We start from the raw sequence: 26283 nt of genomic DNA on the forward strand, positions 1-26283 counted from the left end.
GGAGATGGGCATGATCTCGTACGTGAGGTGGAGCCCTTCCATTGCCATTATTTGCATGTGGACGACCTGGTGGTTGTGGTGGTGGTGATTGCACGTAGTTCTGATTTTGATTAACCTCATCCTCGTAATCTCCCACATAATCATCCTCCTCTGCATCAGCAGCAGGAGGCACAGAAGAATCAACAACAGCACCAACAGTCTGACCAGGCACAAGAGGGACACGACTTGCTCGGCGGAGGGCTATTTCACGACGTGGAGGTAATCGTTGTTGTTGTTGTTGTTGTTGTTGTTGTTGTTGTTGTTGTTGTTGTTGTTGTTTTTGTTGTTGTTGTTGTTGTTGTAGAGGTGCGTTAGGTGCAGCCGGTGGTGGTGGTGGAAGACACGCGAGCAATTCATTAAACTTGTCATCGAGCTTTGTTTTGAACGTCTTGTCCATGGCCTCTTCAAATCTGTTTAGCACATCTTGCACCTGTCCACTCATCATTTGCTGAAATTTATCATGCAACTCCTTATTCGTCATGTTCTCCCAGTCAGTCTCGTCAGCTTGTGATCCTGCCATGGTTAGCAACAATAGAAACACACAAGAATATGATCCTACATACTACTAACAAGAGGTGGTGGTGGGTGTCACAAATCCGTCAAGCAAATCTCAAATTCTTACCAGTTCTTACCCAGCAGCAGGCGGTGATCGGCAACCGTCGTAGTCAAAACTCTCAAAGCTTGGATAGAGCGATTACCAGGGAGAGTCAAACGCACGACGTAGATGTATGTGGAGCTGGGAAGGCTTATAATATGCTAGCAAAAAGGGTCAGCAATAATCAATTCAGAGAAGCAAAGTTGAATAAACGCTCAACGACGGTACTGTGCTGGTCCTAGGCTAGACCGTGCTAGAGACGCGAGCCTAGAACACTAACAAAATCACGGCACTACACGTAAACAAGGGAGGAGCACGCTTTGAATTTTTTTCACTTTTTTTGGCACTTCTTTTTCCTCTTTTTTTTGCTCCGCAACAATTTTTTTCGAAAAAGTCTACAAATGGTCTAAAAACCGCCTAGCCAGAATTTTCCAGACTTAGTTTTTTTTAGTTTGGAACTATTTTTCTACTGCGGGTAGCACGGAAGTTGGGGAGTCCGACTCTGTTACGACACGGAGTATGGCGTGATCTGGAAATCCAAAACAAAGCAACAAATACTGGACTCGGACTAGGACTGGTGGGGGAGATGAATCTGGTGGAAACTCAGACTGGTGGCGGATATATGTAGGGCGGTGGAACTCGGACTGGTGGCAAATCGGTGATGGAGGTGGAATCAGATTATCGTGATGGCGGTGGATATGTGGTAAAGGCAGCAGTGATGATGATGGTGGTATATGGCAGCGGCGATGACGATGGTGGTATATGGCAGCGCTGATGACGATGGTGGTATATGGCAGCCGTGATGACGATGGTGGTATATGGTAGCGGAGATGACAATGGTGCGGCGGCGACGTGACAACTTGTGAACAGAACTCGAAACTCTAAAGGAAACTAGAGGCTAAGACCAGCAACTAGACACGACGATGCAACCGCAAATTCAATAATGCAAAACCCTAAAAAGATTATGCAAAGGCTCAGATTGGTTCGGATATGATGACCTAACCCTAATTTTTTTTGGCTTTTTCGTGGACTGTAGGTATGAAGAACAAACTCGATCTAAACTATGAAAAACTGTAAAATCTCACCTAGCAACCTGGAAATCTGATACCACTTGATAGAGGCGAAGGTGTCCCGATGTTTCGATGAGATAGATATGGTTTTCTGTGGGAGTCGACTTTTACGATCCGACTACGAACGTGCGAAGACGTCGCGCCTTAGCAATCGCTAAACCAACTTCCAAGGGTTATTGACCACGCTGTAGCACGATCAACCTGACCACGAGGGTCTATTTCCTGCGAGCAAACGAAGAACAAGCAAGAAACTGAGATTGCAATCTGAATATTGCGAAATAAAGAGGAAAGCTTTATTAATTGATAGAGGCTATGGTGTCCCGATGTTTCGATGAGATGGTGGCTATCGTTTTCTGTGGGAGTCGACCTTGACGATCCGACTACGAACGTGCGAGACGTCGCGCCTTAGCAATCGCTAAACCAACTTCCGAGGGTTATTGACCACGCCGGAGCACGATCAACCTGACCACGAGGGTCTGTTTCCTGCGAACAAACGAAGAACAAGCAAGAAACTGAGATTGCAATCGGGATATTGCGAATATAAGATGAAAGCTTTATTGATCAAGGTGGGGTTCTGTGACGTCTTGATCTGGTCGTTGGACACAAACGAAGTACGCGAAGTTGCAGCTATGGCAAACTTTTAATCTAAACAAAACCCAAAGTCTAAACGATGCCCTAAGGGCTGTATATATGGAGGAAGAGGGGGGAATTTCGTGGCCCTTGAGGGTGGGGTCCGAAACCAACCCTAACTCTTGTTTCCCCACACATACGGACTCTAGAAATAGCCTATACTTAAGTATTTCGAAATTACATGGGCCTGGCCCATTAAAAGGTGACGCAGCACCTAGAATAGCCTATGGACGAATATTATGAAGTGGCATCTTGTATATTTCGTCCAAGGCTTCATGCACTCCTTATGGCGGCTTCAAAGTCCTGAAATCATCACTTGTAACTCCGTTCTTGATCCCCTTGCGCATGCCATCAACTCCATGCGTGTTCTTGCTCCAATGTTCATCCTTCTCCAAGCTAGGCCCTTCATTTGTAAGCAAAACAAATGTATCCAATTTAGGCAGCATCATAATCTCATGAACATTAGAATCATTACCAAGAAACGAAAGTACCTAGTAATTTAATTGGCATGCGTGGGCTCTAGTAATTGGTCCTGTATATGTAACAGTAGGGGCTGTGGGTGTAACAATGGTATTGATGTCCTCATCATCCTCCCCTTCTTGAAATGAAGTCATCCTCGACGGAAGCGCATCTTCCTCACCCAAATAAGGCTTCAAATCTGCAATGTTTAAAGTGGGACTAACCCCAAAATCTACAGGTAGCTCAAGTTTATATGCATTATCATTTATTTTCTCTAACACCTTAAAAGGACCATCAGCACGTGGCATTAGCTTTGATTTGCGCAGATTAGGAAATCTATCTTTATGCAAATGTAACCAAACAAGATCTCCAGACGCAAACACAACATGTTTTCTACCCTTATCTCCAGCAAGTTTATATTTAGCATTCATACGCTCAATGTTTTCCTTAGTTAACTCATGCATTTTTAAAATCAATTCAAAACGTTCTTTAGCATCAAAATTAACCTTCTCTGAAGATGGAAGAGGCAACAAATCAATAGGTGCACTAGGTAGGAAACCATACACAATTTCAAAAGGGCACATCTTAGTAGTAGAATGCAATGAACGATTATAAGCAAATTCAATATGAGGCAAGCATTCTTCCCACATTTTCTTGTTATTCTTCAAAACAGCCCTAAGCATCGTAGACAATGTTCTATTGACTACTTCAGTTTGTCCATCAGTTTGGGGGTGACAAGTAGTACTAAAAAGCAGCTTAGTCCCCAACTTAGCCCATAAACATCTCCAAAAGTGGCTAAGAAATTTAGTATCACGATCTGAAACAATAGTATTTGGCACACCATGTAAGCGAATAATTTTGCGAAAGAACAAATCAGCAACATTAACAGCATCATCGCTTTTATGACATGGTATAAAGTGTGCCATTTTCGAGAACCTATCCACGACAACAAGTATGCTATCCCTCCCCTTCTTTGTTCGAGGTAAACCTAAAACAAAGTCCATAGATATATCCTCCCAAGGAACACTAGGTACAGGCAAAGGCATATATAAACCATGAGGATTGAGTCGTGACTTAGCTCTTTGACATGTAGTGCAGCGAGCAACAAAACGCTCAACATCCCGTCTCATCTTTGGCCAAAAGAAATGTGTAGCAAGTATATCCTCCGTCTTCTTGATGCCAAAGTGTCCCATTAATCCTCCTCCATGCGCCTCCTGCAACAACAAAAGAAGAACGGAGCTAGCTGGAATGCATAGCCTGTTAGCACGAAACACAAATCCATTGTTAAGAACGAACTTGTTCCAAGTTCTCCCTTCCTTACAATTCTGCAATACATCTTTAAATTCAGCATCATGAACATATTGATCTTTGATGGTCTCCAAACCAAATATTTTAAAGTCAAGTTGTGAAAGCATAGTATAACGATGAGACAAGGCATCAGCAATAACATTTTCTTTACCCTTCTTGTGTTTAATGACATAAGGGAAAGTCTCAATGAATTCAACCCATTTAGCATGTCTACGGTTCAGTTTTGCTTGACTTTTAATGTGTTTCAAAGATTCATGATCAGAATGTATAACAAATTCCTTGGGCCATAAATAATGTTGTCATGTTTCTAAGGTCCGAACAAGAGCATATAATTCTTTATCATAAGTAGAATAGTTCAGACTAGGCCCACTCAATTTTTCAGAAAAGTATGCAACAGGTTTTCCATCTTGTAATAACACACCTCCTAATCCAATTCCACTAGCATCACATTCAAGCTCAAAAGTCTTATTGAAATTAGCAAGTTGGAGTAAAGGAGCATGTGTCAACTTATCTTTCAATACCGTGAAGGCTTCTTCTTGTGCGGTACCCCAAACAAAAGGCACATCCTTCTTTGTAAGCTCGTTGAGAGGTGCAGCAATGGTGCTGAAATCTCTCACAAAATGCCTATAGAAACCAGCGAGGCCAAGGAAACTCCTCACTTGTGTGACCGTTTTGGGCTGCGGCCAACTCTCTATAGTTTCAATCTTGGCTTTATCAACTTCAATTCCCTGTGTAGTAACAACATAGCCAAGAAAAGATACTCGGTCGGTGCAAAAGGTGCACTTTCCAATGTTTCCAAACAAACGTGCATCACGTAGAGCAATAAAAACAACACGTAAATGTTCCAAATGTTCCTCCAAAGATTTGCTATAAATCAATATGTCATCAAAGTAAACTACCACAAATCTCCCAATGAAAGCACGTAAAACTTCGTTCATTAATCTCATGAAAGTACTAGGTGCATTAGTTAACCCAAAAGGCATGACTAACCACTCATATAATCCAAACTTAGTTTTAAATGCTGTTTTCCATTCATCTCCCAATTTCATACGAATTTGATGGTATCCACTACGCAAATCAACTTTGGAGAATATTGTAGAGCCACTCAATTCATCAAGCATATCATCTAACCTAGGAATAGGATGACGATAACGAAGAGTAATATTATTAATGCCTTTACAATCAACGCACATACGCGACGTACCATCTTTTTTCGGCACTAAAATGATAGGAACAGCACAAGGACTAAGGGATACGCGTATATAACCTTTGTCGAGCAGTTCTTGTACTTGACGCATAATCTCCTTCGTCTCCTCTGGATTGGTATGGTATGGTGCACGGTTGGCTAGCGAAGCACCGGGAATTAAGTCAATTTGATGATCAATCCCTCGAATAGGTGGTAATCCCGGTGGCACGTCTTGTGGAAAGACGTCAGCGAACTCCTGCAAAATGTTAGTGACTGATGAGGACATGACTACCTTGGATATGACCAAAAATATTGCATATATGCATATTTGTCAGGTGATTTCTAGTGCAAACTATTCAATAATCTATTTATGTTATCCAGAACAAAAATACTTCACACACTTTTATGTTTTGTCTAATTGCAGGTGTATGGGACATTTGTACAATCCACATATGAAGATAAGGAAGAAAGAGATGTTTATTTTCTGTCCAAAAAGTTCTCTCACGTCACTTTTGGCCCAAGAGAAGATAGAGTCCAAGTCTCTCACGTTCTGGATTCAGATTCGGACTGCACAGACATACCTGACTCAAAACGCACACAAGTTTTTCATACGGACTCCGAATTGGGTGATTCTTTTTTTGTTGGAAACTAGATTTCGTGCACTTTCCAACCCAATTGGAATCACCTTCAAATTCGTCCGGAGCGTTGAGTTATGGACGAAACAATCTGATGCTGCAGTAGAATCCGAGTCAAACTACAAGTCCAAAGGTGTTACATCACCTCCACTTGGGCCCATGAGCCTTGTACGACCTAGGGTTAGTTTTAGGCTGCCTTGGGACGTCCTCCCACCTCCTTGGCCGCCACCCCTTGCTCCTATATAAGTAGATCCATCTAGTAGCTTTTTCCTTGGGATTTGTTTAGTTAAAAGTTAGCCATTGCAACTTCGTGTACTTCGTTTGTGTCCAACGACCAGACCAAGACTGCTTACGGATCCCCACCATTATCAATACCTCATATATATTTGCAATATTCAGATTGCTTTATCATATTCTTGCTCGTTTTTCAATTGCTTGCAGGAATAGACCTTCGTGGTCAGGCTGACCGTGCTTCCGGCATCGTCAGTAACCTCAGGAGATTGGTTTAGCGATTGCTAAGGCGCAACGTCGTGCACGTTTGTAGTCGGATCGTCAAAGTCGTCTCCACCAAATCGATAGTTATCATCTCATCGAAAGATCGGGACACCCTCGCCTCTATCAAGTGGTATCAGTTTTCAGGTTGCTCGGTGAGAATTTCCAGTTTTTCCTAGATTAGATTTATTTTCTTACCTATTGTCCAAAAAAAAGCCACAAAACAAAAGTTAGATCTATTCATCCTTTGTCCTAGCCAGACTGAGCCTTTGCAATTTTCTTTTCATTGTTTGCATTATTGAATTATCGGTTGCATCGCCGTGTCGAGTTGCTGGTCTTAGTGTCTAGTTCCTTTAGAGTTTCGAGTTCTGTTCACATTAGTCACGCAGCCGCTGCATCATTATCCCATCCGCTGTCCACCATCCCATCCACCAATTTCCACCATATGCTACGCACTGTTTATTGTCATAATCATAGTTGAGGTCACTCACATCTTCGCCTGATCGAATCTGCATCTTATCTAGTTTGTCTTGGAAAGAGGGAGAAAAAGAATATAAAGAAAAAAAAGAGAGAAAAAAGGAAAGAAAAAAAAAAGAAAAAGAGGGAGAAGAAAAAAAAAGCATGAGAAAAAAAAGAGAGGAGAAAAAAAATTGGATCTATCTAGAATCAATCTCGTACCTGAATTCGGATTGGAATCTGTTTTGCGCACTGTTCAGTAAAACAGGTGTATCTTCCTCACACGAAGTCCGTTTTGGCTACGTGAGTACTCAAATTGAAGATAGCGACGAGCCTCATCTAAATAGTTGCAGAAGCAAGTTCAATATTTGACACCTCAAAATCGGCTTCTAAATAGGTCTTTTTGCCCTCCGAAGTTCGTGAACACAGCTTGTTCCAATTTTTTAGGCCAGTTTTAGAATTCTTTGACTCCTCATATCAACTCGGAATTGAGTGATTCTTTTTGCATTGGAAAGCTTGAGTTAGTAGCATTCTTTGAAAGAATTTATCAGAAAATTGTCTTAAACTTTTCAAGAGGAAAGTTGGAGAGAGAGTTGTTGTATATCCTGCTTGGCAGTTGTTTTTCATCATTATCTTCACTGCCGTTGTGATCTTCACTTATATCTTGCTGTCAAGAGCTACTTAGTATCCTTCATTGATGCTAGTTGTGCTACGCCTTGACCTCATTAGTGTTCTAGGCTCGCGTCTCTAGTCCGGTCTAGCCTAGGACCAGCACAGTACCGTCGTTGAGCGTTTATTCAACATTGCATCTTTGAATTGATTATTGCTAATCTTTTGCTACCATATATAGCCAACCCAGCTCCACATATTTCTACACCGTGTATACGTACGCTCCCCTGGCAATCGCTTTACTCAATATTCGGAGTTACTGACACCGCTGGTTGCCGATCACCGCATGCTGCATGGTAAGAACTTGTAAGACATTAATATTTGCTTTACTGTGAGCGTTTTACCACCACATACTAGTAGTTATGGTTTGGGTTTTGTTTCTTGTTCTACTAATCATGACAGGATCCAGAGTCAATTCATGGGCTTTGTCGATCGCGGGAGACGTGCCACCACCTTTGCAAATACCACAACCGTCACGAGAGGTGCACAAACATCTAAATGCACATGATCAGGTTAATGTATCTATACCACCATTTAATGGCCGTTTTAAACCTGCTTTATATATTGAATGGGAGTTCGACATAAAAAATACATTTGCTTCCCATAATTTTGATGAACATAAAAAGGTTAAGGTTGCGGTTGGTTCTTTCACTGGTTATGCTTTGGTTTGGTGGAGTGAATATTGTCGGTTACACCCTGATTATATACCTACTACTTGGGATGATTTGAAACTTGCCATGCGACATACTTTCGTCCCTGCTTATTATACTCGTGACATGATTAAGAAGTTGCGACACTTAAAACAAGGTAGTGAAACTGTAACAAAATATTATGATGATTTACAAACTACCTTGTTGCATTCCTCTTTAGAAGAAAGTGAAGATGATTTTATGGATAGATTTTGGGGAGGATTAAACCGTGATATTCAAGAGATACTAATTCATGAAGAGTGTTATCCTATGGACCATTTGTTTCATCTTGCTTGCAACGCTGAACAGGAAATAAAACGACGTGTTGGCCACGAGGAGAACAAGCGCACGGTGCACATTCCAAGAGTTGATATGATTGTTCCTTCAACTACTAGGCATACTATGACAACCACATCCGTTGTTGTCAGGACTACATCACCTCCACCATGTGACACATCGCCCCCGAGAGTGGCTACATCATCTGAGTTGATCATAAGAGGTAATGACAAAGGTACTGATCTTCCATCTCTACATGAGAATGATGAATGCCTTGTCAATTTGAATGCACCATCTGATGAGCTACCCACTACTTTGATCACACCACCTATTTTAGAGGACTACGTTGATAATTTGACTTTGCCATGTGATCAAACAACTGAAATACCAACAATTTTGAGTGCACCCATTGAATTAACTATTGATGCAAAAGAACCAATGTTTAATCATTTTGATATGACCTCTAATCTTGGTGATGATTCTGTGTTGAATGACTTATTGCATGTTTGCTTATTTAAGCATGTTGTAGCATGTAAATTTAATGCAAGTAAGGTTTATTCACCAATGTTGGGATGGTTTAATGATGAACATTGTCAATCTTTTGAAATGAATAAGAGCTTCACTTATATGTGCAAACTGAGTTGCAATATTTTCATGCCTTCTACTTCTTGTGCTAATTTTTTGGCTTTAGATTTTATGAACTATGCAAGTTACTCATCTATTCATGTGTCATATATGCAAAAATCAAGGGAAGTAAAAATGGATGACATATACATATACAACATGTACACCTTGTCTCTTTTGTTAGCCACATTTCAGATTAAGCAACGCCGAGGACGGCTTTATTTTCAAGAAGGGGAGGATGAAGAGGACATGACTACCTTGGATATGACCAAAAATATTGCATATATGCATATTTGTCAGGTGATTTCTAGTGCAAACTATTCAATAATCTATTTATGTTATCCAGAACAAAAATACTTCACACACTTTTGTGTTTTGTCTAATTGCAGGTGTATGGGACATTTGTACAATCCACATATGAAGATAAGGAAGAAAGAGATGTTTATTTGCTGTCCAAAAAGTTCTCTCACGTCACTTTTGGCCCAAGAGAAGATAGAGTCCAAGTCTCTCACGTTCTGGATTCAGATTCGGACTGCACAGACATACCTGACTCAAAACGCACACAAGTTTTTCATACGGACTCCGAATTGGGTGATTCTTTTTTTGTTGGAAACTAGATTTCGTGCACTTTCCAACCCAATTGGAAGCACCTTCAAATTCGTCCGGAGCGTTGAGTTGTGGACGAAACAATCTGATGCTGCAGCAGAATCCGAGTCAAACTACAAGTCCAAAGGTGTTACATCACCTCCACTTGGGCCCATTGGCCTTGTACGACCTAGATTTAGTTTTAGGCTGCCTTGGGACGTCCTCCCACCTCCTTGGCCGCCACCCCTTGCTCCTATATAAGTAGATCCATCTAGTAGCTTTTCCTTGGGATTTGTTTAGTTAAAAGTTAGCCATTGCAACTTCGTGTGCTTCGTTTGTGTCCAACGACCAGACCAAGACCGCTTCTGGATCACCACCTTTGCAAATACCACAACCATCACGAGAGGTGCACAAACATCCAAATGCACATGATCAGGTTAATGTATCTATACCACCATTTAATGGCCGTTTTAAACCTGCTTTATATATTGAATGGGAGTTCGACATAAAAAATATATTTGCTTCCCATAATTTCGATGAACATAAAAAGGTTAAGGTTGCGGTTGGTTCTTTCACTGGTTATGCTTTGGTTTGGTGGAGTGAATATTGTCGGTTACACCCTGATTATATACCTACTACTTGGGATGATTTGAAACTTGCCATGCGACATACTTTCGTCCCTGCTTATTATACTCGTGACATGATTAAGAAGTTGCAACACTTAAAACAAGGTAGTGAAACTGTAACAAAATATTATGATGATTTACAAACTACCTTGTTGCATTCCTCTTTAGAAGAAAGTGAAGATGATTTTATGGATAGATTTTGGGGAGGATTAAACCGTGATATTCAAGAGATACTAATTCATGAAGAGTGTTATCCTATGGACCATTTGTTTCATCTTGCTTGCAAAGCTGAACAGGAAATAAAACGACGTGTTGGCCACGAGGAGAACAAGCGCACAGTGCACATTCCAAGAGTTGATATGATTGTTCCTTCAACTACTAGGCATACTATGACAACCACATCCGTTGTTGCCAGGACTACATCACCTCCACCATGTGACACATCGCCCCCGAGAGTGGCTACATCATCTGAGTTGATCATAAGAGGTAATGACAAAGGTACTTATCTTCCATCTCTACATGAGAATGATGAATGCCTTGTCAATTTGAATGCACCATCTGATGAGCTACCCACTACTTTGATCACACCACCTATTTTAGAGGACTACGTTGATAATTTGACTTTGCCATGTGATCAAACAACTGAAATACCAACAATTTTGAGTGCACCCATTGAATTAACTATTGATGCAAAAGAACCAATGTTTAATCATTTTGATATGACCTCTAATCTTGGTGATGATTTTGTGTTGAATGAATTATTGCATGTTTGCTTATTTAAGCATGTTGTAGCATGTAAATTTGATGCAAGTAAGGTTTATTCACCAATGTTGGGATGGTTTAATGATGAACATTGTCAATCTTTCGAAATGAATAAGAACTTCACTTATATGTGCAAACTGAGTTACAATATTTTCATGCCTTCTACTTCTTGTGCTAATTTTTTGGCTTTAGATTTTATGAACTATGCAAGTTACTCATCTATTCATGTGTCATATATGCAAAAATCAAGGGAAGTAAAAATGGATGACATATACATATACAACATGTACACCTTGTCTCTTTTGTTAGCCACATTTCAGATTAAGCAACGCCGAGGACGGCTTTATTTTCAAGAAGGGGAGGATGATGAGGACATGACTACCTTGGATATGACCAAAAATATTGCATATATGCATATTTGTCAGGTGATTTCTAGTGCAAACTATTCAATAATCTATTTATGTTATCCAGAACAAAAATACTTCACACACTTTTGTGTTTTGTCTAATTGCAGGTGTATGGGACATTTGTACAATCCACATATGAAGATAAGGAAGAAAGAGATGTTTATTTGCTGTCCAAAAAGTTCTCTCACGTCACTTTTGGCCCAAGAGAAGATAGAGTCCAAGTCTCTCACGTTCTGGATTTAGATTCGGACTGCACAGACATACCTGACTCAAAACGCACACAAGTTTTTCATACGGACTCCGAATTGGGTGATTCTTTTTTTGTTGGAAACTAGATTTCGTGCACTTTCCAACCCAATTGAAATCACCTTCAAATTCGTCCGGAGCGTTGAGTTATGGACGAAACAATCTGATGCTGCAGCAGAATCCGAGTCAAACTACAAGTCCAAAGGTGTTACATCACCTCCACTTGGGCCCATGAGCCTTGTACGACCTAGGGTTAGTTTTAGGCTGCCTTGGGACGTCCTCCCACCTCCTTGGCCGCCACCCCTTGCTCCTATATAAGTAGATCCATCTAGTAGCTTTTTCCTTGGGATTTGTTTAGTTAAAAGTTAGCCATTGCAACTTCGTGTACTTCGTTTGTGTCCAACGACCAGACCAAGACTGCTTACGGATCCCCACCATTATCAATACCTCATATATATTTGCAATATTCAGATTGCTTTATCATATTCTTGCTCGTTCTTCAATTGCTTGCAGGAATAGACCTTCATGGTCAGGCTGACCGTGCTTCCGGCATCGTCAGTAACCTCAGGAGATTGGTTTAGCGATTGCTAAGGCGCAACGTCGTGCACGTTTGTAGTCGGATCGTCAAAGTCGTCTCCACCAAATCGATAGTTATCATCTCATCGAAAGATCGGGACACCCTCGCCTCTATCAGTGACAGCAGGGGGCAAAGAGGAAGGCACGTCCTCGAATGAAAATAATGCCTCTTTGCACACAAAAGCATAGCAAACAGATTTGCTAAAATCTTGCTCATCAATATCAGATTTGGTGGCAAGTAAACATGCACTTTTCAATTTAATTTCAGAAACAACAGTAGATGGTTTATTATTAGGCTTCATTTGGTGCTCAAATTCTTTTGCCACAATCTGATTTTCACTCTTATTTGTCTCCTGTTTTGCTTTATTAGCTCTATTAATATCATCTTTCAAAACAGAATCAGGAGTCATAGGAAGCAAAGTAATATTTTTATCGTTATGAACAAGAGTATACTGATTGTTTCTAACATGGTGTACAGAATTTTTATCAAATTGCCATGGTCTACCAAGTAATAAGGAACATGCTTGCATAGGTACCACATCACAATCAACATAATCAGCATATGTAGAAATACTAAAATGCACACGAACAGTACGTGTTACCTTAATCTTGCCGCTGTTGTTGAACCATTGGATGTAGTAAGGATGTGGATGTGGTCTTGTGGTGAGAGATAGCTTCTCCACCATCTCCATGCTAGCCAAGTTATTGCAGCTCCCTCCATCTATGATCACGCGAACAGAACGTTCCTTCACAACTCCCTTTGTATGGAACAAATTATACCTCTGATTTTGCTTAGCTTGTGTAACCTGCACACTCAAAACACGTTGAGCAACTAAACATTCATACCTGTCAGCATCTTCAGGAGCCATGTATTGCGTCTCATGATCAGAATCGTCTCCACCGTGTTCGTCACGTGTAATAAGAGCCAAAGTCTCCTCATCATAGTCACTAGCGGACTCATACCCACCATCCTCAGTAACAATCATCACACGCTTAGATGGGCATTCTCTCGCATAATGACCTCCACCCTTGCAACGTCGACAAATAATATCATGTGTTTGCCCTGTTGATGCCATGGATGAAGAAGAGCTCTTTGCAGGCCCAGAAGGTGTGCTCTTGGCAGATAGTGGTGATTGTGCCTGCTTTATTGTATCACGGTTGGAGGTGGCAGCCGACGGAGGCGCCGGTGTAGCAGAACGTGTGGAAGTAGATGATGCACGTGGTGTCCATGATGAAGGTCAACCTCCAGAAAAGTTAGTCCGCGCCAATGCCTGTCGATCCTGCACTTCACGTTCAGCTTTACAAGCAAGATGGAATAAATGAGTGATATTAGTATACTCCTTATACTCTAGAATCGTCTGAATCTCTCTATTTAATCCACCCATAAAACGTGCAAGCATAGCTTCATTCTCCTCAACAATACCACATCTAATCATGCCAGTTTGTAATTCCTGATAATATTCTTCTACAGAATTTTTTCCCTGTCTTAAGCGCTGCAATTTTTGAAGTAATTCACGTTGATAATATGGTGGAACCCAACGAGTACGCATAGCAGTTTTCAAAGCAGCCCAAGTAACCGGAATAGGATATAATCTACAATGCTCAGACCACCAAACACATGCAAAACTAGTGAAAGCACAAACAGCAGCAGGAACACGTCTCTCCTCGGGATATTGTAAACATGTAAATCGTTGTTCAGTTTCTAACTCCCAAGTAAGATATATATCAGGAACATATCTACCCTCAAATGGTGGAATATTCAATTTTAGTTTAGGGAGATGGTCATGATCTCGTACCTGAGGGTGAGCCCTACCATTGCCATTATTTGCATGTGGACGACCTGGTGGTTGCTGTGCTGGTGGTGGCATGTAGTTCTGATTTTGATCAACCTCATCCTCATCATCTCCCACATAATCATCCTCCTCCACATCAGCAGTAGGAGCCATAGAAGTATCAACAGCAGCACCAGCAGTTTGGCTCGACTGAAGAGGGACACGGCTCGCTCGGTGGAGGGCTGTTTCCCGATGTGGAGGTAGTCGGTGTTGTTGCTGTTGTTGCAGAGGTGCGGCAGGAGCAGCCGGTGGTGGTGGTGGAAAACACGAAAGCAATTCAGCAAACTTGTTATCGAGCTTTGTTTCAAACGTCTTCTCCATGCCATCTATCTTCTCCATGGCCTCTTCAAATCTGTTTATCACATCTTGCACCTGTCCACTCATTATTTGCTGAAACATATCATGAAGCTCCTTATTCGTCATGTTCTCCCAGTCAGTCTCGTTGGCTTGTGATCCTGGCATGGTTAGCAGCAATAGAAACACACAAGAATATGATCCTACAGACTACTAACAAGTGGTGGTGGTGGCGGGTGTCACAAATCCGTCAAGCAAATCTCAAAATCTTGCCAGTTCTTACCCAGCAGCAGGCGGTGATCGGCAACCGTTGTAGTCAAAACTCTCAAAAGCTTGGATAGAGCGATTGCCAGGGAGAGTCAAACGCATGATGTAGATGTATGTGGAGCTGGGAAGGCTTATAGTATGGTAGCAAAAAGGGTCAGCAATAATCAATTCAGAGATGCAGAGTTGAATAAACGCTCAATGACGGTACTGTGCTGGTCCTAGGCTAGACTGTGCTAGAGACGCGAGCCTAGAACACTAACAAAATCACGGCGCTGCACGTAAATAAGGGAAAAGCACACTCTGGAACTCTCTTTTTTCGCTTTTTTTGCGCTCCTTTTTTTTTGCGCTCCTCTTTTTTTTGCGAAAAATCACTATAATGGCGAGTGTCTCAAAACTCTTCCCTCGTCAAACTGATAGGATGGGCACGAAATTTTTTTTTCACTTTTTTTCGGAAATTAGGGCAGCGACGATGAAAAAGTGCGACAAAAAATCACTATGATGGCACGTGGCTCAAAAGACTCAGAAAAGCCTAAAAATAGGATAGGGAAAAAATTTTGCCCGTGAAAATTTTGGCCTAAAAACTGCCCGGGGGTCTCCAGACTCTTTTTTTTCGAGACCTACGCAGGCAAGGAAACACGAATCGGAATTTAGATTGTTCTCAAGAACAAACCTAATATGAGAAGAACTCGGATTGGTGGTGGATATATGGTTGTGGTATATGGCAGCGGTGGTTGTATATGGTAGCGGTGGTGGTATATGGATAGAGATTGGTGGTGGTATATGCATACGGATTGGTGGTGGTATATGGATATGGATTCAGAGCGGTGGCGGATAAGCAAAAGTGGTAGATGGGCGATGATGATGGTGCGGCGACAGCGTGACAACTTATGACCAGAACTCGAAACTCTAAAAGACTAGACTCTAAGACCAGCAACTTGACACGACGATGCAACCGCAAATTCAACAAAGCAAAAACCCTAAAAAGATTATGCAAAGGCTCAGATTGGTTCGGATATGATGAACTAACCCTAATTTTTTGTGTGTGGCTTATTCGTGGACTGTAGGTATGAAGAACAGACTCGATCTAATCTACGAAAAACTGTAAAATCTCACGGAGCAACCTGGAAATCTGATACCACTTGATAGAGGCTACGGTGTCCCGATGTTTCGATGAGATGGTGGCTATCGTATTCTGTGGGAGTCGACCTTGACGATCCGACTACGAACGTGCGAGACGTCGCGCCTTAGCAATCGCTAAACCAACTTCCGAGGGTTATTGACCACGCCGGAGCACGATCAACCTGACCACGAGGGTCTGTTTCCTGCGAACAAACGAAGAACAAGCAAGAAACTGAGATTGCAATCGGGATATTGCGAATATAAGATGAAAGCTTTATTGATCAAGGTGGGGTTCTGTGACGTCTTGATCTGGTCGTTGGACACAAACGAAGTACGCGAAGTTGCAGCTATGGCGAACTTTTAATCTAAACAAAACCCAAAGTCTAAACGATGCCCTAAGGGCTGTATATATGGAGGAAGAGGGGGGAATTTCGTGGCCCTTGAGGGTGGGGTCCGAAACCAACCCTAACTCTTGTTTCCCCACACATACGGTCTCTAGAAATAGCCTATACTTAAGTATTTCGAAATTACATGGGCCTGGCCCATTAATAAGGTGACGCAGCACCTAGAATAGCCTATGGACGAATATTATGAAGTGGCATCTTGTATATTTCGTCCAAGTCTTCATGCACTCCTTATGGCGGCTTCAAAGTCCTGAAATCATCACTTGTAACTCTGTTCTTGATCCCCTTGCGCATGCCATCAACTCCATGCGTGTTCTTGCTCCAATGTTCATCCTTCTCCAAGCTAGGCCCTTGATTTGTAAGCAAAACAAATGTATCCAATTTAGGCAGCATCATAATCTCATGAACATTAGAATCATTACCAAGAAACGAAAGTACCTGGTAATTTAATTGACGTGCGCGAGCTCTAGTAATTGGTCCAGTATATGTAACAGTAGGGGCTGTGGGTGTAACAATGGTATTGATGTCCTCATCATTAATGAAGGTGGGGTTCTGTGACGTCTTGGTTTGGTCGTTGGACACAAACGAAGTACGCGAAGTTGCAACTATGCGGAAGTTTTAGTCTAAACAAAACCCAAAGTCTAAACGACGCCCTAAGGGTTGTATATATGGAGGAAGAGTGGGGAATTTCGTGGCCCTTGGAGGAGGGGTCCGAAACAAACCCTAACTCTTGTTTCCCTACACATACGAACTCTAAAAACAACATATACTTAAGTATTTCGAAAATACATGGGCCTGGCCCAATAATAAGGTGACGTAGCACCTAGAATAGCCTGTGGACGAATTTTATGAAGTGGCATCTTGTATATTTCATCCAAGGCTTCATGCACTCCTTATGGTGGCTTCAAAGTCCTGAAGTCATCACTTGTAACTCCGTTCTTGATCCCCTTGCGCATGCCATCATCTCCATGCTTGAACTTGCTCCAAGGTTCATCTTTCTTGTCCAAGCTAGGCCCTTCATTTGTAAGCAAAACAAATGTATCCAATTTAGGCTGCATCATATTCCCATGAACATTAGAATCGTTACCAAGAAACGAGAGTACCTGATAATTCAATTGGCGTGCGCGAGCTCTCGTAATTGGTCCAGAATGTATAGCAGCGGGGGTTGTGGGTGTAACAATGGTATTGATGTCCTCATCACCAGCTCTATTATCTAGGTCCTGACGTAAGTTGTACATATAGCTCGGAGCCGCTGCCTCTTTGCCTCTATGGCGAGGTGGGCTGGTGTTTGACATAATTAGTCACTTTGTCCTGTCCACATGGTGGTCAGTCCGGTTCGTCAGCATGATTGTATCTTGATAGTATTTGCTCAAGGGCCTCGTCATCGAATTGTGGTAGTAGCCTGCACTTTGGGTAGCTCTTTGTTTGGTGCTCGAGGCCGTATTCCTTGGCAGCGAGGACCTTGGTCCATCTGTCGTTGAGCGTATCATGTTCGGCTTGGAGCTGTTGCTGTTTCTTCTTTAGGCTCCTCGCAGTGGAGATGAGCATCGTTCTTGTTCGAGGGGTTCCTCTGGCATGATGAAATCTTCATTGCTGATACGTCTCCAATGTATCTATATTTTTTGATTGTTCCATGCTGTTATATTATCAATCTTGGATGCTTTATAATCATTTTATAGTCATTTTATATCATTTTTTGGTACTAACCTATTGACATTGTGACAGGTGCCAGTTGCTGTTTTTTCCGTGTTTTTACATCGCATAAAATCAATATCAGACAGAGTCCAAATGCCACGTAACTTTACGGAGAATTTGTATGGCCCAGAAGGAACACAGCGGGCCCTGGCTGCGCCTGGGGGGTGCCCCGAGGGGGGCACAACTCACCAAGGCGCGCCAGGAGGCCCAGACGTGCCCTAGTGGGTTGTGCCCACCTCGGGTGCCCCCCGGACCGTCTCTTTGCTCTATAAATACCCCAAAAATCCCAGAACCCTAGAGGAGTCAACGAAATATTCCATCTAGCCACCGCAGAGTCTAGAACAACCAGATCCAATCTAGACACCAACTCGGATGGGGTTCAGCACCTCCATTGGTGCCTCTCGGATGATGCATGAGTAGTTCTTTATAGACCTTCGGGTCCATAGTTAGTAGCTAGATGGCTTCATCTCTCTCTCTTGAGACAATGGTCACTTGGAGATCCATATGATGTAACTCTTTTGCAGTGTGTTTGTTGGGATCTGATGACCTTCGAGTTTATGATCAGTTATATCTTTTTATATCCATGAAAGTATTTGAGTTTCTTTGATCTCTTTTATGCATGATTGCTTATAGCCTCGTATTTCTTCTCCGATATTTGGGTTTTGTTTGGCCAACTTGATCTATTTAACTTGCAATGGGAAGAGGTGCTTTGTAGTGGGTTCAATCTAACGGTGCTTGATCCCAGTGACAGCAAGGGAAACAACATGTATGTATCGTTGCTACTAAGGATAAAACGATGGGGTCTATCTCTAGATAGATAGATCTTGTCTACATCATGTCATCGTTCTTATTGCATTACTCCGTTTTTCCATGAACTTAATACACTAGATGCATGCTGGATAGCGGTCGATGTGTGGAGTAATAGTAGTAGATGCAGGAAGGAGTCGGTCTACTAATCTTGGATGTGATGCCTTTATAATGATCTTGGATGGATATTGTCATGATTATTAGAAGTTCTATCAATTGACCAACAGTAATTTGTCCACCCACTGTTTGCTAGTTTTCTCGAAAGAAGCCACTAGTGAAACCTACGGCCCCCGGGTCTTCTTTCTCATGTATTTGCCTTTGCGATCCATTTTTATTTGCTTTTATTTTCAGATCTATTAATCCAAAAACCCAAAAATACTTTGATGCACTTTATTTTATTTGCGATCTATTTATCCAATCTATTACAACCTTTTTACCGCCACGCACCAATTTCTGGCACCATTACCCGAAAGGGATTGGCAACCCCTTTAACACATTGGGTTGCGAGGATTTATTATCTGTTTGCAGGGGCTGTTTACATTGTGTAGCCTTGTTCTCCTACTGGTTCGATAACCTTGGTTTCATATATGAGGGAAATACCTACTGCCGCTGTGCTGCATCACCCCTTCCTCTTTGGGGAAATACCGACGTAGCTTCAAGCGACATCAAAAGGAATTTTTGCCGCCGTTGCCGGGGAGGATCTTCAACATATTCCAGGTTCCTAATCACAAATCTCATCTCCTTGCAATTTACATTATTTGCCATTTGCCTCTCGTTTTCCTCTCCCCCACTTCACAAAAATTTGTCATTTTATTCGCCTCTCTTTTTTCCGTTCGCCGTTTTCTTGCCGGATCTGTTTTTGAGCGCAATCTTGTTGTGTGGTCATCATGACTCAAGAGAACACCAAGTTATGTGATTTCTCAAATACCAACAATAATGATTTTATGGGCACTCCTCTTGCTCCTCCCACCACTAGTGCGGAGACTTGTGATATTAATACTGCTTTGCTGAATCTTGTTATGAAATACCAATTTTCTAGTACTCCTAATGAGGATGCCACGTCCCATCTTAATACTTTCGTGGAATTATGCGATCTGCAAAAGAAAAAAGATGTGGACAATGATGTGGTCAAGATGAAATTATTTCCGTTTTCCTTGCGTGACTGCAAAAATTTGGTTCTCTTCTTTGCCTCACAATAGTATCGATTCTTGGAATAAGTGCGAAGATGCTTTTATCACTAAGTATTTTCCTCCCGCAAAAATCATTTCCCTTAGAACCCAAATCATGAATTTCAAGCAACTTGAACATAAGCATGTTGCACAATCTTGGGAAAGGATGAAAATGATGCTAAGGAATTGCCCAACTCATGGGTTAAGTCTTTGGATGATCATACAAAAAATTTATGCGGGGTTGAATTTTGTTTCTCGTAATCTTTTAGATTCCGCTACGTGTGGTACTTTTATAGAAATTACTTTCTGTGAAGCCACCAAATTGCTTGATAATATTATGGCAAATTATTCACAATGGCATACCGAAAGGTCTCCTACTAGTAAAAAAGTTAATTCGGTTGAAGAAATTTCTTCTTTGAGTGAAAAAGTTGATGCTCTTGTGAAATTGGTTGCTAGTAGAAGTGCTCCTATTAGTCTTAATGATATGCCTTTGTCTACTTCGATTGAGCAAAATAGTGATGCCATAGATGTGAATTTTATCTCTCGAAATAATTTCAACAACAATGCTTATAGAGGTAATTTTAATCCTAGGCCTTTTCCTAGTAATTCCTCTAATAATGATTATAATTCCTATGGAAATCAATCTTATAATATTAATGGGAACACCTCTGATCTTGATAATAATATTAAAGAATTTATCAATACACAAAAAGTTTTCAACACTTCCATAGAAGAAAAGTTGAGTAAGATTGATGATTTGTCTAGAAGTGTTGATAGAATTGCTCATGATGTGGAAAATCTCAAGATGAAAATTTTTGTGCCTAAAGTAGATGAATAAATTAAAGCTCTTTATGTTTCTATGGATGAAAGTAAGAAAATAAACGCTATGCTTAGAGCTAAAAGAGAATTTTTAGAAAAATTGTTTTCTAGTGATTTCTTTTGCAAAAGTGATGAAGATCTTACAATTATTGGTGTTTCTTCTATTGATTACTTGTTTAGTAAAGTTAATATTGATGCAAAAGGGACTGGATAAGAGTCAACTTTAGGTGGAAGGCGTCCCAATATTTTCGAGGGTGAAAATCTTGTTGAGAAAATTAATGAAAGTGAGTTCGGAGAGGTCAAAACTTTAACTAGTGATGTGCCCACTCTTTTGGATTACAAAGACTTTAATTATTAATAGTTGCTCTTTGATTGATTGTATTTCTTTCTTGCAATCCATGATAAATTCACCCCATGCTTATGAACAAAATAAAGCTTTTACTAAACATATTGGTGATGCTATGATGAAGGCTTTTGAAGAAAAATTGGAATTAGAAGTATCAATTCCTAGAAAATTTCATGATGAATGGGAACCTACTATCAAAGACAAGATTAAAAATTGTGAATGTTTTGCTTTGTGTGACTTGGGTGCTAGTGTTTCTACTATTCCGAAATTTTTATGTGATGTGCTTGGTCTTACCGATCTTGAATCGTGTTCTTTGAATTTGCACTTGGTAGATTCTACTATTAAAAAGCCTATGGGAAGAATTAATGATGTTATTATTCTTGAAAATAGGAATTATGTTCCCATATATTTTATTGTTCTTGATATTGATTGCAATCCGTCTTGTCCAATTATTCTTGGTAGGCCATTTTTTCCGAACTATCAGTGTCGTGATTGATATGAAAGAAGGCAATATTAAGTTCCAATTTCCTTTGAGGAAGGGTATGGAACACTTTCCTAGAACAATAATTAGGCCACCATATGAATCAATCATGAGGGCATCTTATGGATCTCGAACCAAAGATGATAAAACTTAGATCCTTGCTTTATGCCTAGCTATGGGCGTAAAACTATAGCGCTTGTTGGGAGGCAACCCAATGAATAAAACTTATTTTTGCTTTTTGCTTCCGTTTTTGAGTGTTAGCACAATTATGCTACTATTATGATTTTGTTTTTTGTGTTTTAGTTAGTGTTTGTGCCAAGTAAAGCCTTGAGGATCTTCTTGGGTGATAGTTGTTTGATCTTGCTGAAAAAACATAAACTTTTACGCTCACGAAATTAATTTTTGTTTTTTACTAGAGAGCAATAAAATACTCATTCCACTTGCAGTATATCAGTATGCAAATTCCGCAGGTCGTCCTAATGTTTCAGAATTTTTGGAGTTACAGAAGTATTCAAAATAGTCAGATTACTATAGACTGTTCTGTTTTGACAGATTCTGTTTTCTTTGTGTTGTGTGCTTATTTTTATGGCTCTATGGTTTTCTTTGATGAGTTTTTTCCATAGAAAAGTTGGAATACAGTAGATATAATGCAAAAACGAAATATGAATTGGTTTGATACAACACTTATAGTAGTAATTTATTTTTCTTACACTAACGGATCTCACGAAGGTTTTGTTGAGTTTTGTGTGATTGAAATTTTCAAGTTTTGGGTTATCTTACGATGGATGAAGGAAGGATAGAAGAGCCTAAGCTTGGGGATGCCCTGGCATCCCAAGCTATTATCCAAAAATGAGCAACCAACTAAGCTTGGGGATGCCCCCGAGTGGCATCCCCGCTTTCTTCCAACGACTATCGGTATTTTACTTGAAGCTATATTTTTATTCGTCACATGATATGTGTTTTGCTTGGATCTTCTTGTATGATATGAGTCTTTGCTTGTTTTATTTTGTGTTTTAAGTCATCAATCCTTGCTGGACACACTTATTTAAGAGAGCCAAAATTATGTCATGACTTGTTAGAATTGCTCTCTATGCTCCACTTAAATTTTTATGAGCTATGGACTTGCTCTAGTGCTTCACTTATATCTTTTTGAGCACGGTGTGCTTAGTATTTTTGAAGAAATGCTCTCTTTCTTCACTTAGATTTATTTGAGAGTTATTAAAAATTTCCAGAAATTCTCTCTTGTTTCACTTAAATTAATTTGAGAGAAGAAAAATTATGCTCATGATCTCCACTTATATTTGTTTGAGCTTATGAAAAGCAACACAGGAAAATTAGTCCCAAAGTGATAGATATCCAAGAAGGATATAATAAAAACTTTCATGAAGATCATTGGACAAAATAAACTTGATTCTTAGTAATAGTTTTGAGATATGATGATGTGATATGTGAATCATCTTGATGAGTAGTTATGCTTTAGTAAGAATATTGGTGTTAAGGTTTGTGATTCCTATGCAAGCACGAAAGTCAATAGTTATGCAATGAAATTATATCCTGCTCATGGTGCATTATCCGGTGTTAGTTATGCTTAATGCTCACTTATGAGATTATTCGTTTCTGGGTTGGTCGCTTCCCAATCTTTTGCTAGCCTTCATTTTGCACTAAGTATGATCACTACTTGTGCATCCAAAAACCTTTAAACCAGTTTTGCCACATGAGTCCACTATATCTACGTATATGCAGTATTCTTTTGCCGTTCTAAGCAAATTTGCATGTGCCATCTCTAATTTTGAAAATAAACTTCTCTTTTGTGTGTTTGTTTCGCTCGCGGATTGGTGAGGGGTGGCTAATATTTTCCATGCTAGATTTGTTATTCTCAAGATGAGTGTTTATTCACTTGTCATTGTACGAGAGTAAGGCAAAGGTATTAGGGACGCCCAGTCCCGAAATGAAAAAAATGAATTTACTTTATGTTGTCAAATAAGAAATTCCTTGGAAAGTGTTGGTATGGAGGGCATCCGTGGATACGGTTAGCCATGGAAAGTGAGAGTACAGTGGAAAAAGGAATAAACTTTATTTTCTATTTGGGAACCGTCTACGATATATCTATGCATGGAAAGTATTGGGAACTCGAAGTCGTTTTTGTTGGTGGGATGGATACACCTCCAAAAATGTTTTTATCTCTAAGTTTTTGCACATTGAGCTCTGGCACCTCTACAAATCCCTACTTCCCTCTGCGAAGGGCCTATCTTTTACTTTATGCAATTTTTATTTTGAATTTGAGTCTCCATCTTCTCTTATAAAAGCACCAACCAGGAGGCAATGTGATCGTATTTGAGTATTGGACATAGCTAATATACGAGTGTGTTTCATGAATGGATCAATTGTTGAGCATGACGGGCTAGGAATAGCTTATTTTAGCATTGATATTTTTAAAGACATGGTTGCTTGTTAATATGCTTGAGTATTTAAATTATCATGTCAAAACTAGACTATTGCTTTGAACAATATAAAAGTCCAAATGTCCATGCTATAAAGAAAGAAATATGATATGACATGTTAGGCAACATTGAACATCAAAAATTCTGTTTTTATCACTTCCCTACTCGAGGACGAGCAAGAGTTAAGCTTGGGGATGCTGATACTTCTCCAACATATCTATAATTTTTGATTGTTCCATGTTGTTATATTATCAATCTTGGATGTTTTATAATCATTTTATATCATTTTTTGGTACTAACCTATTGACAGAGTGCCAAGTGCCAGTTGCTGTTTTTTCCAGGTTTTTTACACCGCAGAAAATCAATATCAGACGAAGTCCAAATGCCACGAAACTTTACAGAGAATTTTTATGGGCCAGAAGAAACACAATGGGCCCTGGCTATGCCTGGGGGTGCCCTGAGGGGGGCGCAACCCACCAGGTCGCGCTAGGAGGCCCAGGCGCGCCCTGGTGGGTTGTGCCCACCTCGGGTGCCCCCCGGACCGCCTTTTGCTCTATAAATACCCAAAAAATCCCAGAACCCTAGAGGAGTCGATGGAATATTCATCCAGCCGATGCAGAGTCCAGAACCACCAGATCCAATCTAGACACCATCTCGAATGGGGTTGACCACCTCCATTGGTGCCTCTTCGATGATGCGTGAGTAGTTCTTTGTAGTCCTTCGTGTGACGCTCCAAGACCGACGCTTCAGATGCCTTCCATGTATTTCGAGTTTCGTCATGTGAGTTGTTTTGTTTGTTGCATTCATCTTTGCATCATGTGCATTGTATCATGTCATCTGCCCCCTTTTTTAAAACTCAGCTAAATAAATTGCATGGATCTTTGATCCATTTAAATGGAGGGAAATGCACATGGTGATTTCTCTTTACAACATATAAAAGTCTCCCAATATTATTAGGGAGCTATATCAAAATATTCCATTAACTTTGGAATCACCCATAAACACACTTGCAAAATAATTCCGTGCCTTTTCTGATTCAAGTTTGGTCTCCAAATTTTCTCCTCATATTCTGTTATCGCTTTCCCGAGCTCCACCTTAATTCTTAACATTTCTAGACCTTCCAAGCCCCCACTCCCTATTCACCCATTTGAATTAAATTCAAATGGTTTGAATCTAAACCTTGCATCCATGCCCATTCCTATTTTCTTGGATTAAGCTCATTTTTCTAAGTCTGAGCAAATTAACCCCATACTCAAATTCTTTCCCTAACCCTCTCTTCCTTTTTCTTCTTTCTAATATTTTCTGCTAAAGAAGAGATAGAGAGAGCAGCTCAGCCAGACCCCATGCTCCCCTCAGCCCACCAAGGCCCAGCAGTAGTAGCTTCTCGAACCCTATCTAACCCTAACCCTCTCCCCGACCGATCCCCACTCTCTCCCTTGTCCGCCTCCAGCGCCGCCTGCGCCCGATCCCCATCTCCCTCGCTCGATCCCCTCCCCTCGCTCCTTCGAGCGCGAGCCCCGCAACGCTCCGCTTCGTCGCCGGTCAACCACGGTCGCGCCATGGCCGGCTCCCTCCCCATGCGCGACCCTGATGCCTTGCCGCCCTTCCCCGCGCCGGTTCGCCTCCTCCATCGACCACACCGGCCACCGGAGCCGTTGCTGGCTGCCGCCCCGTCGCCGCTCCATGCCTCGCCATCCCCTACGTGTTCTGTCGCCTCACAGCCGCCGCCTGGCCAGCCGCCCGCCGACCTCCTCTGCTCTAGCCGTGGGCACCTCCTGCCCGAGACCCACCTTTGGCCTCGCCTTGGTTCTCCTGCACCAGCTTCATCCGTCAAGGATATCGCCCCACTGCCTTCTCTTGTCGCGACAAGGTTCCCCTCCTCGCGCCTCTGGTCACCTCGCCACCCCATCACCCGTCCCATGCCCGCGTCCGCGCAACACCATCTCTGCTGCGTCCACGCACCTCTGGTGACCTCCCGAGGTAGGGCCTTGGCAAGTACCTCGATGCCCTGTCAGATTCATCAAGACCGGCAAGTTCGACTTCCACACCGAAATGTCAAGTACACCGCGTTGATGCCAAGTATGACTACACAATCGGAATACAACAAGTACTCCGACAACATGTACATCTACACCGCCAAGACCTAGACCGCCCCGAACCACGTTGTCTCGCCGGATCGTCAAGACCATCTCGATTCTCGCAAGTACCTCTACTCCCAAAGACGTTGGATGCCCAAGTTCCACTACAAGATGTACCACTACCATCACCAAAGACCCGTG

This window comes from Triticum aestivum, chromosome 6A, assembly GCF_018294505.1.
Source record: "Triticum aestivum cultivar Chinese Spring chromosome 6A, IWGSC CS RefSeq v2.1, whole genome shotgun sequence".
NCBI classification, from domain to species: domain Eukaryota; kingdom Viridiplantae; phylum Streptophyta; class Magnoliopsida; order Poales; family Poaceae; genus Triticum; species Triticum aestivum.